This window comes from Carassius carassius, chromosome 27 (genome assembly GCF_963082965.1).
Source record: "Carassius carassius chromosome 27, fCarCar2.1, whole genome shotgun sequence".
Classification (NCBI taxonomy): domain Eukaryota; kingdom Metazoa; phylum Chordata; class Actinopteri; order Cypriniformes; family Cyprinidae; genus Carassius; species Carassius carassius.
In genome coordinates this window covers 16083072-16096858 of record NC_081781.1, presented here as the reverse complement: position 1 = coordinate 16096858, position 13787 = coordinate 16083072, and the positions used below count along the sequence as shown (strand labels likewise).

At 41.9% G+C, this 13787-nt stretch overlaps 1 protein-coding gene across 2 annotated transcripts in view; it reads left to right on the top strand.

Annotated features, from left to right (window-relative positions):
* The window catches only part of kdr (kinase insert domain receptor (a type III receptor tyrosine kinase)), a 167583-nt gene extending 164464 nt beyond the window's left edge, over positions 1-3119 (top strand). The window contains exon 31 of one of the 2 annotated variants that reach the window (XM_059512958.1): positions 3096-3119. The gene's annotated coding sequence lies outside the window, so the exon portion shown is untranslated. The remainder of the gene's footprint in view (positions 1-3095) is intronic. The other variant, XM_059512957.1, reaches the window with a different exon arrangement.
* Positions 3120-13787: the final 10668 nt, after the last annotated feature.

Genomic DNA, 13787 nt, shown 5'->3' with positions numbered 1-13787 from the left:
AATTCATTGATTTGACAGCACCAACTAATAATGACACTACTAATAATAACATTTTCCTATTTATCTATTCTTAGCATGTGATACTTATTTTTGTAATTTATTATAAGCATGTCTATTTTGTGGAGAGGCTTAAAAAGCATATCTGCTTTGACTTTTTTACTTCTGACAAAATTATTTACTTCTCATTTGGCCCTACTATTACCATGTGTGAAGTATTCACAGGAAAAAAAAAGTCAAATTAAATAGAAATTCAGAAAAAGAGAGCCTCAGGATCACCTTGACCTTTGACCTTTGGCTTTTGACTTATGGCCCTCAGTGTTGTGTTAACTATCCTGATGACAGGAGCGGCTGAAAAGCAGAGGGAACATGGACAGATTTATCCTTAAAGGGAGAATCACAGAGCGAGGAGATATTTTTCACCCAATGACAAGTGGATGGAAAGACAGGAGTGAACTATGGATAAATGATGTCACCGACAGGGAGTCAGAGAGTGAAAGAGAGAGTGACAATGGAAGATGGGAATGGGGATATAAAATTTGAGAGACAGACACACAGAAAAGACTGCGAATGCTGAGACGGGACACTGGAGGAGAATGCAGAAAGAAGACAAACTTTCAGAGTTAGTGAGCGAGTGTCTATCCAGCCGAATAGGCAGGCATTCAAAGGGGTCAACCCCATTGAGCCTCTAAAACGCTGTCATGATAATCCATGGCATATATCTTAGCCAGTCTTTTAAACAACCATGGAATTTTTACACTTTCTCCACCCATTTCTTTCCACCCCTGTTTTTTCTCCCTCCCGCCCCATGTCCATCCTCAAATCTCTCTACCCCAGTATTCACAAAGTCATTAATGAGATATTCAAGGCTTTTTGAATCGGCCAGAGACATTGTGTGTCAAAGAGCGAGAGACAGAGCGAGAGAGCGTGTCAAAAAGAGGAAAAGGGGAGTAGAGAGGGAGAGCAAACAGTGGAGAGGGCCCAAATGTACTCCCAGCTGAAAGCAGTTAGATCATGTTCTTTTCATGGTCCGATTAGAATCAAATCGATCCCTCAGCACCACCACCCCCTCCAACCACACACACAACACACACACTTCTTTAAGCAACTCCAAAGAGCTCTTCCAACAAGTACACGCTGCAGCCAGACGTCCACCTGAATGGTAATCAAGCTGCCCCACTGGCATGTGATTGTAAATGGGACATGGGTTAGAAAGACAGATACAAAAAGACGGAGACAGACAGAGAGCAAAACAGAAGAGCTGGGAAATGTCTCTACTATCCAAAATGCCACAATATGCACAATATATATGCTCTATACAACTGTGTATGTGACAAATAAAAATCTTGAATCTTGAATATTAATACTATTTAAATGATCAGTCAATATTTATGTTGTTTTTTATGTGTATATTTAATACAGGATATTTAATTGTGCTGGTCATTTCCATTATTTTTACATGTAGATACATGCTGCCATCTAATAATCACTCAAAGTTAATCTTTAAAAACTCCCTCCAATTATTCAATAACACTGTTAAACGTAATCTTTAGAAACTCTCACAATGAATATCCATTTTGATACCGTACATTATAATACTAATGCCTAATGCCTATATTCACTTGTAACATTTAAAAGAATTGATTTTGGTTTTATTTTTTATTTATTCTTAAATATAAGTAAAACAATAACAATTTACACAAGCTCAGACATAAAATAATTATACATTGCCTAAATATTAAATAATAATAATAAATCAAATGATTAAAAATAGAGTACAGCAAAGATAAAAATAAATAAATAAATAAATAAATGCATAAAAAATATGTATTTTCCATTTTGTTAATATTGGTATTTTTCCGGTTATTGGTTATGGCAAGAAAATAATGAACTGGCTCATTTATTGTTATTAGCAAAATATTATAATATAACTGGATATATCCAACAGATTTACAAATGGCTTTGAGAAAAGATGTAAAGATGTAAAACTTTACACAAACGTATGCAAACTATACTTTATATGTGGCTTTATTTTTTTTTTAAATAAAGAAGAAGAAGAAGAAGAAAAAAAACTAGTTAAATGTTGGCACAGACACAATGGATGGCTGGAGCCTATAAGAACATGAAGTTGTATTGTTTAGCTGGTATTGCCTACAGGGTGATTTAGTCGAGTGGGCATTTTAGAAATGCACTGGAAAGATTTCATGCAAAAGGTGTTTTTATATAGTGGAAATTTTGTGTGCAACTGGCATTGTAGCAGAGATATTTAGTGGGTTAGTAACGTGCCTGGGGTCTTTTTAATGAATAAGGTAGAATTGTGCGAGGGGTATTTAGTGTCATAGTACCAAGTGCTATTAGACTCACTCAACCAATAGATGACACTAACATTCTCTTAGCAGCTGCAGACCCTTCAGCGAGAGCATCTAGACAGGGAGCATTCACGGAGGTACGTGGGCCGTTGATGAAGTCTGTATGGGTGTAAGAGAACGGGGCACTGCCGATTCGTGACTGTGTTTTTTTTTTTTTTGCAAGCGTTGTTGGTACATGAGGCTGGTTCATGAGGACAGGGTGTAGTGCAGATGACCTTTGTCTCTAATTTCGACACTTGCAGCTGGGCCAATGGCGGGCAGCCCTGCACTTTCATTCATATTTAATGAAATATTCAAAGCTCAATAGAAGCTAAGCGTTAGTGACAGCATTCATGTGTAATGTTGATTACCACACACACACACACACACACACACACACACATACACAAGGTTTAAGTATTATCCATGTGTCCCTCCTTTTCTTTAAAAACTAGGTTACAGTGAGGTATTTTCAATTAAAATTAATAGGGCCAATCCATAAAAAATTAAAATACTTACTGTTCAATAGTAAAGCCACAAGATGTAAATACTGTGGTGTGAAAAAAACTTGCTAACCTCTTCTGTGTAAAGTTTTACAACTTTGACAAAGAAAAGAAAACACAATAAACCCTAAAACTATAACTTTACAATTATACAACTCAAATAATACAAACATTTCAGGCCAGTTTAACCCAAGAACAATGACTATAATGACAAATATAACGATAAAATATGAAAAATCTAATTCAGTGAGAACAGTAGAGTTCACACCACAGCTATAAAAATAATGACACAGAGGAATGATATTGTTGGAATCACTTTCAAAATAGATATTTTTTTAACAAAATGTATATGGTAACGCTTAAGTATAGGGACCAGTTTTCATTATTAAGTTGCTTATTAGCAAGCCTATTATTAACATACTGGCTGTTTTTTTGTGGTTTATATATATAAAAATATTAAAATAACCCCCTTCAAATACTTTAATACTGTGTTTTTTTGTTTTGTGATGGTTGTTCATGAGTCCCTTGTTTGTTCTGACCAGTTAAACTGAGCACTGTTCTTCAGAAAAATCTTCCAGGTCCTGCAGATTCTTCAGTTTTCCAGCATCTTTTGCATATTTTAACAATTTCCAGCAGTGACTGTATGATTTTGAGATCCATCTTTTCACACTGAGGACAATTGAGGGACTCAAACACAACTCTAAAAGAAGGTTCAAACATTCACTGATGCTCCAGAAGAAAACATGATGCATTACGAGCCATGGGTCGTAACGCAACTTTTGAACAGGATGAAGATTTACCTTGATCTTCAATTTCAAAAAGTCTTCACCCCCTGGCTCTTAAACGGGTCATATGATGTTGCTAAATAGAACATTATTTTGTGTATTTGATGTAATGAAATGTGTTTATGCGCTTTAAGGTTAAAAAAAACACATTATTTTCCACATAATGTAAATTATTGTTCCTCATCTATGCCCTGCTTGTCACGGCAGGGATCCAATGAGGCACGGAGATAGAACCAATTGCAGGTAAGTCATTTATTAAAGGGTAATCCAAAGGGGTAAACAGTCCAGGCAGGGTCAAAACCAGAATATCAAACATAAACAAGACACGAAGACAAGGCAAAGCAAGGCAAGAAGCGACGGACATGAATAACTATAGGACATTAAACAAGGACTCCGTAACACAGACTCAGACAGACCGGGTATAAATACACAGAAGGATAATGAGGGAACAGGAGACAGGTGGGGAACAATCAATACTAACAAGGAGGAAGGTGACCAAATAAGGGAACAGGAAGTGATAAGGTGACAGACACTGTGAGAAAGGGGGACATCTAGTGGAAACCCAGGGACACAACACAGACACTGTGACAGTACCCCCCCTCTACGGAGCGGCTCCCAGACGCTCCACGACAGACACAAAACAGAGACCAGGAGGGAGGCGGACAGGTGGAGGCTCAGGGGGAGGGACGGAGGGCCAGAAAAGAAAAACATGGGGAACAGGCACTAGAATGTAAACACAACACAGAAAGACCAGGAGGGAGGAGGACAGGAGGAGGTTCAGGGGGAGGGACGGAGGGCCAGACTAACAGAAAGGAACAGGGACAGACGTTAACACAAAAACCAAAGGAAAAAAACAACATGAAGCCCCCCAGGGCGGAGCAGAAGACCACCACACCCTTGTGGTCAAGGCCAGAGCCCTCCAGGGCGGAGCGGAAGACCACCACAACCGTGTAGTCAGGGCAAGCGCCCCCCAGGGCGGAGCAGAAGACCACCATGTCCGTGTGGTCAGAGCAGAAGCCCCCCAGGGCGGAGCAGAGGACCACCACGTCCTCGTGGTCGACGCCAGAGTCCCCCAGGGCGGAGCGGAAGACCACCACAACCGTGTAGTCAGGGCAAGCGCCCCCCAGGGCGGAGCAGAAGACCACCACAGCCATGTGGTCAGGACCAGAGCCCCCCAAGGCGGAGCAGACCTCCGTGCGGCTGGATCAATGGGACAACAAAACTCTGGTAATCCCCTGGTGTCCTTACTGGACTCCAGAAGATTGGTGCTGGCCTGACACTGCTCATGAAGATCATTGGTGACTTGCCTTTGTTCATGAAGATCAGAGGTGACTTGACTCAGTCCTTGAAGACCACCGGTGACTTGACTCAGTCCTTGAAGACCACCGGTGACTTGACTCAGTCCTTGAAGACCACCGGTGACTTGACTCAGTCCTTGAAGACCACCGGTGACTTGACTCAGTCCTTGAAGACCACCGGTGACTTGACTCAGTCCTTGAAGATCACCGGTGACTTGACTCAGTCCTTGAAGATCACCGGTGACTTGACTCTGTCCTTGAAGATCACCGGTGACTTGACTTGACTCTGAAAGGTCAACGGTGACCAGCCCTGACTCAGGAGGATCAGCGGTGACCAGCCCTGACTCTGGAGGATCAGCGGTGACCAGCCCTGACTCTGGAGGATCAGCGGTGACCAGCCCTGACTCTGGAGGATCAGCGGTGACCAGCCCTGACTCTGGAGGATCAGCGGTGACTAGCCCTGACTCTGGAGGATCAGCGGTGACTAGCCCTGACTCTGGAGGATCAGCGGTGACTAGCCCTGACTCTGGAGGATCAGCGGTGACTAGCCCTGACTCTGGAGGATCAGCGGTGACTAGCCCTGACTCTGGAGGATCAGCGGTGACTAGCCCTGACTCTGGAGGATCAGCGGTGACTAGCCCTGACTCTGGAGGATCAGCGGTGACTAGCCCTGACTCTGGAGGATCAGCGGTGACTAGCCCTGACTCTGGAGGATCAGCGGTGACTAGCCCTGACTCTGGAGGATCAGCGGTGACTAGCCCTGACTCTGGAGGATCAGCGGTGACTAGCCCTGACTCTGGAGGATCAGCGGTGACTAGCCCTGACTCTGGAGGATCAGCGGTGACTAGCCCTGACTCTGGAGGATCAGCGGTGACTAGCCCTGACTCTGGAGAGTTCACTGGCACCTGACTCGACTCTGGAGAGTTCACTGGCACCTGACTCGACTCTGGAGAGTTCACTGGCACCTGACTCGATTCCGGAGGGTCAATTGGCACCTGACTCGTCTCCGGAGGGTCAACTGGCACCTGACTCGACTCCGGAGGGTCAACTGGCACCTGACTCGACTCCGGAGGGTCAACTGGCACCTGACTCGACTCCGGAGGGTCAACTGGAACCTGACTCGACTCCGGAGGGTCAACTGGAACCTGACTAGACTCCGGAGGGTCAACTGGAACCTGACTAGACTCCGGAGGGTCAACTGAGACTCTCATCCTGTGCAACGGCGCTGGGCAAGCAGCCATCTTGGGCCATGACTCTGGACAGGCGGCCCTCTTGTACTGTGGTGCTGGGCTGGCGGCCATCTTGTACTGTGGCGCTGAACCGGTGGCCAATTTGGGCATTGGCGCTGGGCTGGCGGCCATCCTGTACTGTGGCGCTGGACCGGTGGCCAATCTGGGCATTGGCGCTGGGTTAGCGGCCATCTTGTGCTGTGGCGCTTGGCTGACGGCCATCTTGTGCTGTGGCGCTAGGCTGACGGCCATCTGGTGCTGTGGCGCTAGGCTGACGGCCATCTTGGGTTGTGGAGCTGAACCGGTGGCCAATTTGGGCATTGGCGCTGGGCTGGCGGCCATCTTGGGCTGTGGTGCTGGAACGGTGGCCAATTTGGGCATTGGCGCTGGGTTAGCGGCCATCTTATGCTGTGGCGCTTGGCTGTTAGCCATCCTGGGCAGTGGTGCTGGACTGGTGGCCATTTTGGGTTGTGGCGCTTGGCTGGTTGCCATCCTGGGCAGTGGTGCTGGGCTGACGACCACCACGCCGGAAGAGACCGAAGTGGCTGGGTCATCCCACCGAAGCCGATGCTGCAGGTAGCGAACGAATTCCCAGAATTCCAGTGTCTCTAACTGCACCATCTCCTCATGAGATACTGGATCATCCATGCCCGCCATTGAAATAGTCCTTGAGGGCCGCATCGTTGTAGCCCATGCCCTCGGCCAGGGACCAGAACACCTGAGCCAGGGCACCCACTTCATTGCCCTCTTGGCGGAGGGCGATCAACCGAAGGTACTTGGTTCGCCGCTCCGCCATCTTGGCTGGGGAACGGAAAAATGACATACCGCTGGTTCCTAGTGTGACGGAGTCCTTCTGTCACGGCAGGGATCCAATGAGGCACGGAGATAGAACCAATTGCAGGTAAGTCATTTATTAAAGGGTAATCCAAAGGGGTAAACAGTCCAGGCAGGGTCAAAACCAGAATATCAAACATAAACAAGACACGAAGACAAGGCAAAGCAAGGCAAGAAGCGACGGACATGAATAACTATAGGACATTAAACAAGGACTCCGTAACACAGACTCAGACAGACCGGGTATAAATACACAGAAGGATAATGAGGGAACAGGAGACAGGTGGGGAACAATCAATACTAACAAGGAGGAAGGTGACCAAATAAGGGAACAGGAAGTGATAAGGTGACAGACACTGTGAGAAAGGGGGACATCTAGTGGAAACCCAGGGACACAACACAGACACTGTGACACTGCTGTTCTAAAATGCATTGTTTTTACAAAGCTCATAGTTCTGAAAAGCAAGGTGTGTTCTGATTGGCCAGCTATAAAGTGCGTTGAGACTGGACGAATGTCTCAAGCGTGTGACAGAAATGTTACACCCCTCACCTTACTGTGTTGACGTGTGTCCCGGCACAATAAGACAAAAACAATAAAACCCATTACAAACGAGGCATTTGTTGCATCCAGTGCTTACACTGTCTTTTTACGCATTGCGTTGTGTTGCGTATCGTGCTGCGTAAACATAATACCATGTCTGCATTTGTGAACAGAGAAACGACAAACAAGCACTACTCTACACCATTTAAAACTCCCGATTGAATCATCAATGACAAATCCTTTACATATGTAAACATACTTGCATACTGTGAGTCAGAAGAGACAGACTGACCCTGCTAATATGGAATTTGTTAATAAAACATTCGGTGTAGGATTCACAGGAAATAGTCCTCATCCTCCCTAAAATGTGTTGCACACATATTTGGGTTGAACTGTTCTGGAAAAGTGTTGTAAATACAACTTATCCACTGATTGAAGTTGTGTCCTCTTTTGGAAGACCAAACAAAGTAGTTTCGCTTTCACAACAAAAAACACATCTTTTCCACAACATGGTGCCGGCAACATGGTGACACCTTCTTTCTTTGTGTGAACATTTGCACGGTGTTATGTAAATTTTCCCACATTGTGATGTAGACATGTGGGGGCATGTTAGAAAGATCAGTTTTAGGGGGGCGTGGTTAATTCTTAACGTTTATAAAGTGAGACTTTAGAGACTTTTAAGCAACTTAAACTGTAACACTCCAAAGAGAAAGGAAAACTTGAAATCGCATCATATGACCCCTTTAATGCATCGTGTTCTGGAGCATCAGTGAATGTTTTAACCTTTTTTAATAGCTGTGTTTGAGTCCCTACAGCATATATATACATCCTCAGCACAATCGGACTTTGTTGCAACCTAGAGTTAACCATTTCAACACACTATTTTCCTTTTTTAATACTGAAAAGCTGCTTTAACACAATCTGCATTGTAAAAAGTGCTTATAAATAATGGTTACTTGATTATATATACAAAATGTATTATTATTATTATTATGAATTATTAATTATACATTTTGTTAATATATTATAATTAATTATAGAAAATTAATTAATATTTATTATTATCATATATTAATAAACTATAATATATTGTCATTGCCTCACCATAACCTCCATTTTGGTTTTCCTATAAAGAAAACTAGAGAAGTGTGATTTGTGTAATAACAAAATGCAAACTGCAAAATGCAAAAAAAAAACAAAAAAAACAAAAAACAAAAACAAAGCCATTTGAGCTATATTTGTTTTGAACCTGGAACATTCCTTTTTTTTAAATAGATCTAAAGTGCAAAAAGTTCTAAATATTGGAAACAAGTTGATCTCTCTGGGTACTGTTTAACTGCAGCTGCTCTGTAAGTGAGTGGTTGGGACCACCCTGTGGTCTGTTACATTGACACCTCTCTCTCCATCTCTCCAGTCTTCCCCTTTTCACCTTACGCTCGCATTCATTCACTCTGCAGCTGCATCACCCGACCACTTTCTCTCAGCCAAGCTCTCTCTCTCTGTCTGTATTTGTCTCTTCCAGTCCAGAAGATGGATGGAAGAGGCTCTAAAACAGGCCAACAATAGTCGCTAGCGCAAGGTGAGCTCTTGCAGCTGTGCTAACTGGCTAGCATGAACGTCACAGTATGGCAACAGTATGCTTTTGTTCTGGCTCCCAGCCTGAAAAGGGCCATGGGGGGGTTTGCATGGTGCACTGGCGCTGGGTCATTTTTCTCTCAGTGTGCCAGTGCTATCCTTCTGCCCCTGCCTCTCTCCCTCCCCAGCTGTGTGTGTGCACTAGCGTTAGCGGGAGGAAATGCGAGGGCATTGGGATGATGGAATACGTGCGTGCGGCGGGCGGTTGGGGCCTGTTTTGGGCGCGTTTCCCCGCCGTCCTATTAGAGGCTTGTTTATTGGCCTTGTGATGCCATTGTCCTGCATGTTCAGGGGCGGCCACACTGCGTAATTGGCCGATTGGCCATGCTCTGCAGCGGTGGAGGTGATTTATAATGTGGCCTGAATGGGGCTGACTTCATAACGTCACAGACTAACGCTGAATAAACGCCAGAGAAACATTAATGAAAGGATGAAACGTCCACCGAGCCCTTTGTGTCGGTGTGAAATCGACGATCAGGACAAAGAGAGTCACTGGAGTCCCTTCTTTCTCCCTCAGTTTCTATTTTTCTCCACTTCTGCCTCTGTATTAATCTCTCTTTCGCTCCTTTTCTTCACTGTTTATCTACATCAGTCGCTCTCTTTTCTCCCTCTTTTACATCTTGTCTCTCTCTCGCTGTTTTTCCATCTCTCTCTGTCTTCGCTAACCTCTGGCCCTTTTCTTTCTCCCCTTTTCTCTTCTTTCGCCTTTGTACTGTCTTTGTTAATGCCTCTGTAGATGAAGTTGTCAGCTCTCACTTATTCTCTCCTTCTCATTCAGTCTCCCTTGTTTTATTTTAATCTTTCAGTCTTTAGATGGGCCCTCTGAGCGCCAGATTCCCATTCAACCAGGAAATCTTCACCTGAACACCATTGCTTTTCCCATTAACCCCAAATTTGGTTGCCCAACTTATAAACATGCACATAAAGGTTTATAAAGCTTTTTATGCTAAACGTGCAATTTAATTCTTCATTTTATCCTACTTCAGCTTGCCAGAGAGCATGGGAACACATTTTGCTACAGTAATTTAATACAGCCTAGAAAATAATGGGCCGAACGCTCCAGAAACACTCAGCTGGAAAATATGTGTTTTTCCCTTTTAAAAATATGATTCTAGTTCGACATTTCACTTTGCATGATTCCACTTCATCAATCAATGACATGTTACTTTATCATTTAATAATAGGATTCAAGCGACTGAAGTGTAATAATACCATCAAATTAATCTTCACTTATTGGTATTAGACCTTGATTCTGATCTGTGCAGATGCCGTGAAACGGAAAGATTCCAACACGTTTCTTGAGTAAGTTGACTGAACTGGCTCATTATAGCCGTGGGTCAGCTGTGGGTATGTGTGTGGGAAGTTATAAAGCTAATGGCTTGCAGGGGGCAGGTTTTAATGACCTCCTAATTAAGTCTATGCCTCCTACCATTGACCAGATCATGTAGTAGAGGTTAAAGGTCATTTACATAGAGACTGGTAACCAGTGTCCACCACCAAACTAATTGAAATGGGAACACCTACATTTGCTAAATACATCATTCCTTTTCTTTCCACAGAGTATAGCATTTTGATCAGTCCCCAATCAAAATAATAGATCTACCTTCTGTCTGTCACTCTCTGCCTTGTCCATTAGTGAGCGCCATGGCAACTGGTCTCATGGCTCGAGAGATTTTTAAATAACATTTAGTTGGACATTTGCTGAACTGAATTTTGCAATGGAGTTCAAATATACTTCCTGAATTAACGGATCTAACTAATACTCAGAATGACTCATTTAATACCAAGCTTTCATAACTCAGGTAGACACTGAATTAAGAAGAATTTACAATAACAAAACTAGAAAAAATGTTGTCCTTTATTCTTTTCAAAATTTTTGATGCTTTATATATATATATATATATATATATATATATAGAGAGAGAGAGAGAGAGAGAGAGAGAGAGAGATTTTGTTATTTCTTTTTGTGTCAGTTCACTGCCTGCTTTGAGTTACATAGTCTACACATTAGATGATTCACAATACATACACACAAACACACACACACCCACACCTTGCACTGAAATCATTAATATAAATATATTTACAGTTTTTTCTGATTGCTTAAGCACATTTTTTGTAACTATTGGTTATTTTTGCAAAACAAACAACAACACCATTTTGGCTTATAGCTGCACACATGGTTATGTTACCACCACGTTGTCCTGGGACATTGATGATGGCACGGTGTCCAGTAATGTTCCTGCCACGTCTCCTGGTTTTACTGAGGTTAAAACCGGCCTCATCTACAAAAAGTAGCTCATGTCCCATGGCATCTGCTTCTAGTTCCATCACTCTCTGGACAAGACAAAACAAATGCAACACATCAGGCCCATGCACAGCACTACAGTATGCACTTCCAAAATTCAAAACCAATGACACTATAGCTTACCTGCACATAGTCATATCGCAGTTGCTTTACACGTTCTGTGTTTCTCTCGAAAGGAACTCTGTAAATCTGCTTCATTCTTATTCTGTGGCACGCAAGTACATGACTTAGTGCAGAAATGCTTACACTGTGTATATTTTGAAAGATGGTGTCATTATCAATTATGCGCTGCTGTATTTCGCGCAGTCTTTTTACATTATTGGCAATCACCATGTTCACTATATGGGTCTCTTGCTCTGGAGTGAACATTCTTCCTCTGCCCCCAACATCTGGACGTCTAGCAATTCTGTAAAGTAACAATTTCAGTATTTTTGCATGTATGGTACTGTTGTGTTTCTCATTAGAGTATGGCAGTGCTACAAAGTACTTACCGATTCTCATTTCGAAATGTCCTAATGATGCTTGCCACAGTGTAGCGGCTCAAATTAGGCTTAACCCGTTGGCCAGCTTCCCTCAGGGTCATCCCATGGTTGATGATATGGTCCACTATTGTAGCTCTGATGTAATCAGTTATTCTATTTCTTACTCTTCTTACCCTTCCTCTTTCCCCTCCTCGTCCTCTTCTTGCTCCTCCTTGTCCTCTTCCTCTAACTTCCTCTAACCCTCTCGCTTCTTCACCTCCACGTCCTCTTCCTCCAACTTCTTCACCTCCACGTCCTCTCCCTCGGCCTCCTCTTATTCTCACTCTTCTCACTCTTACTGCTCCTTCCATTGTACTCCACACAGACAGCTTACCTTTATAGTGCTTAGGCTGATTGCAAAGTGAACTAATTATCTAAGACAGTTTTCACATGTGAAAGTGTGCCAGACAGTTGGCAAAATAGTGTTAATGATAGCCATACATGTGTATAATTTTGCTAGGAGTGTGTTGGAAATTTGGTAATTGAGTGTAAGCAGTGAGTTGTGTTTAAAGTTCTGCAAAAAGAGTGTTGTGCAGTGAATTGTGCTTACAGTTTTGCAAACTCAGTGAGTGGTTTTGCTATACGTATTAATAGTTTTAAAAATTGTGCTACAAGAATCACGATTAGCGCGTAAGCATTCAGAAAAAACTTTAAGTCAGTGACATTTAAAGTGATAAAAGGTAAGCAAAAATACACATGAAAATACTTGTTAAAATTCTCAGTATAATATAATATAATATAATTAATATAATATAATATAATATAATATAATATAATATAATATAATATAATATAATATAATATAATATAATATAATATAATATAATATAATATAATATAATATAATATAATATAATATAATATAATATAATATAATATAATATAATACATCATCTGAAAGCTGAATAAATAAGCTTTAGTTTGTTAGGATAGGACAATATTTGGCTGAGAATCAACTATTTGAAAAAATATAAATATTGATAAAATAGCCTTTAAAGTTGTCTAAATGAAGTCCTTAGCAATGCATATTACAAATCAAAAATTAAGTTTTGATTTATTGATGGTAGCATATTTATAAAACATTTTCACAGAACATGATCTTTACTTAATATCCTAATGATTTTTAGCACAAATTTAAAATGTATAATTTTGACCCATATAATATATTTTTGGACATTGCTACAATGACAGGTATTGTGAATTAAGACTGCTATTGTGGTAATTTGTAATAATTTAAAAGTAATAATTTAAATAAGCCAATTTGAATCATGTAAATAATTTCTTACATATAAGTTAACCTATTAACTTATATAACTTATTGCAGTTCTTATGTACTGCAACTTATTGCTGTATATAAGAAAATATACGTTATCAGGAAGAAGAAAAAAATGTAAAACACACAAACACAATCAATTATTGCTGACTTTCTCTGTTCCCTTGGGAGAGTGTTTTTAGGGGTCTATCCTGTCCTCCCAGCCTCCGCTCTTCCCCCCTGCCCCCTAATGGGAGGGTGTTAATATAGTCGCTTTTCCCCTGGTGTTAAATAGGAACTGTTTCTCTTGTGTTAACTCCTCATTTTGTCGCTGTCTGTGTGCAAGACCTCTCAGTGTTCAGTCTCTTATTCGGCACTAAACGCTCAGCTACCCCCTCCCCTTTCTCTTTTCCCCTTTTCCCCTTTCTTTTCACTCTCCCCTCTCCTTTCGTGAGGCCATCTAGATTATGTTGCTAAGGAGATTTTTTTTCGTCCTCTCTCTTTTTGCTTTTTTCCAGTGTTTTCCATTGATTTGG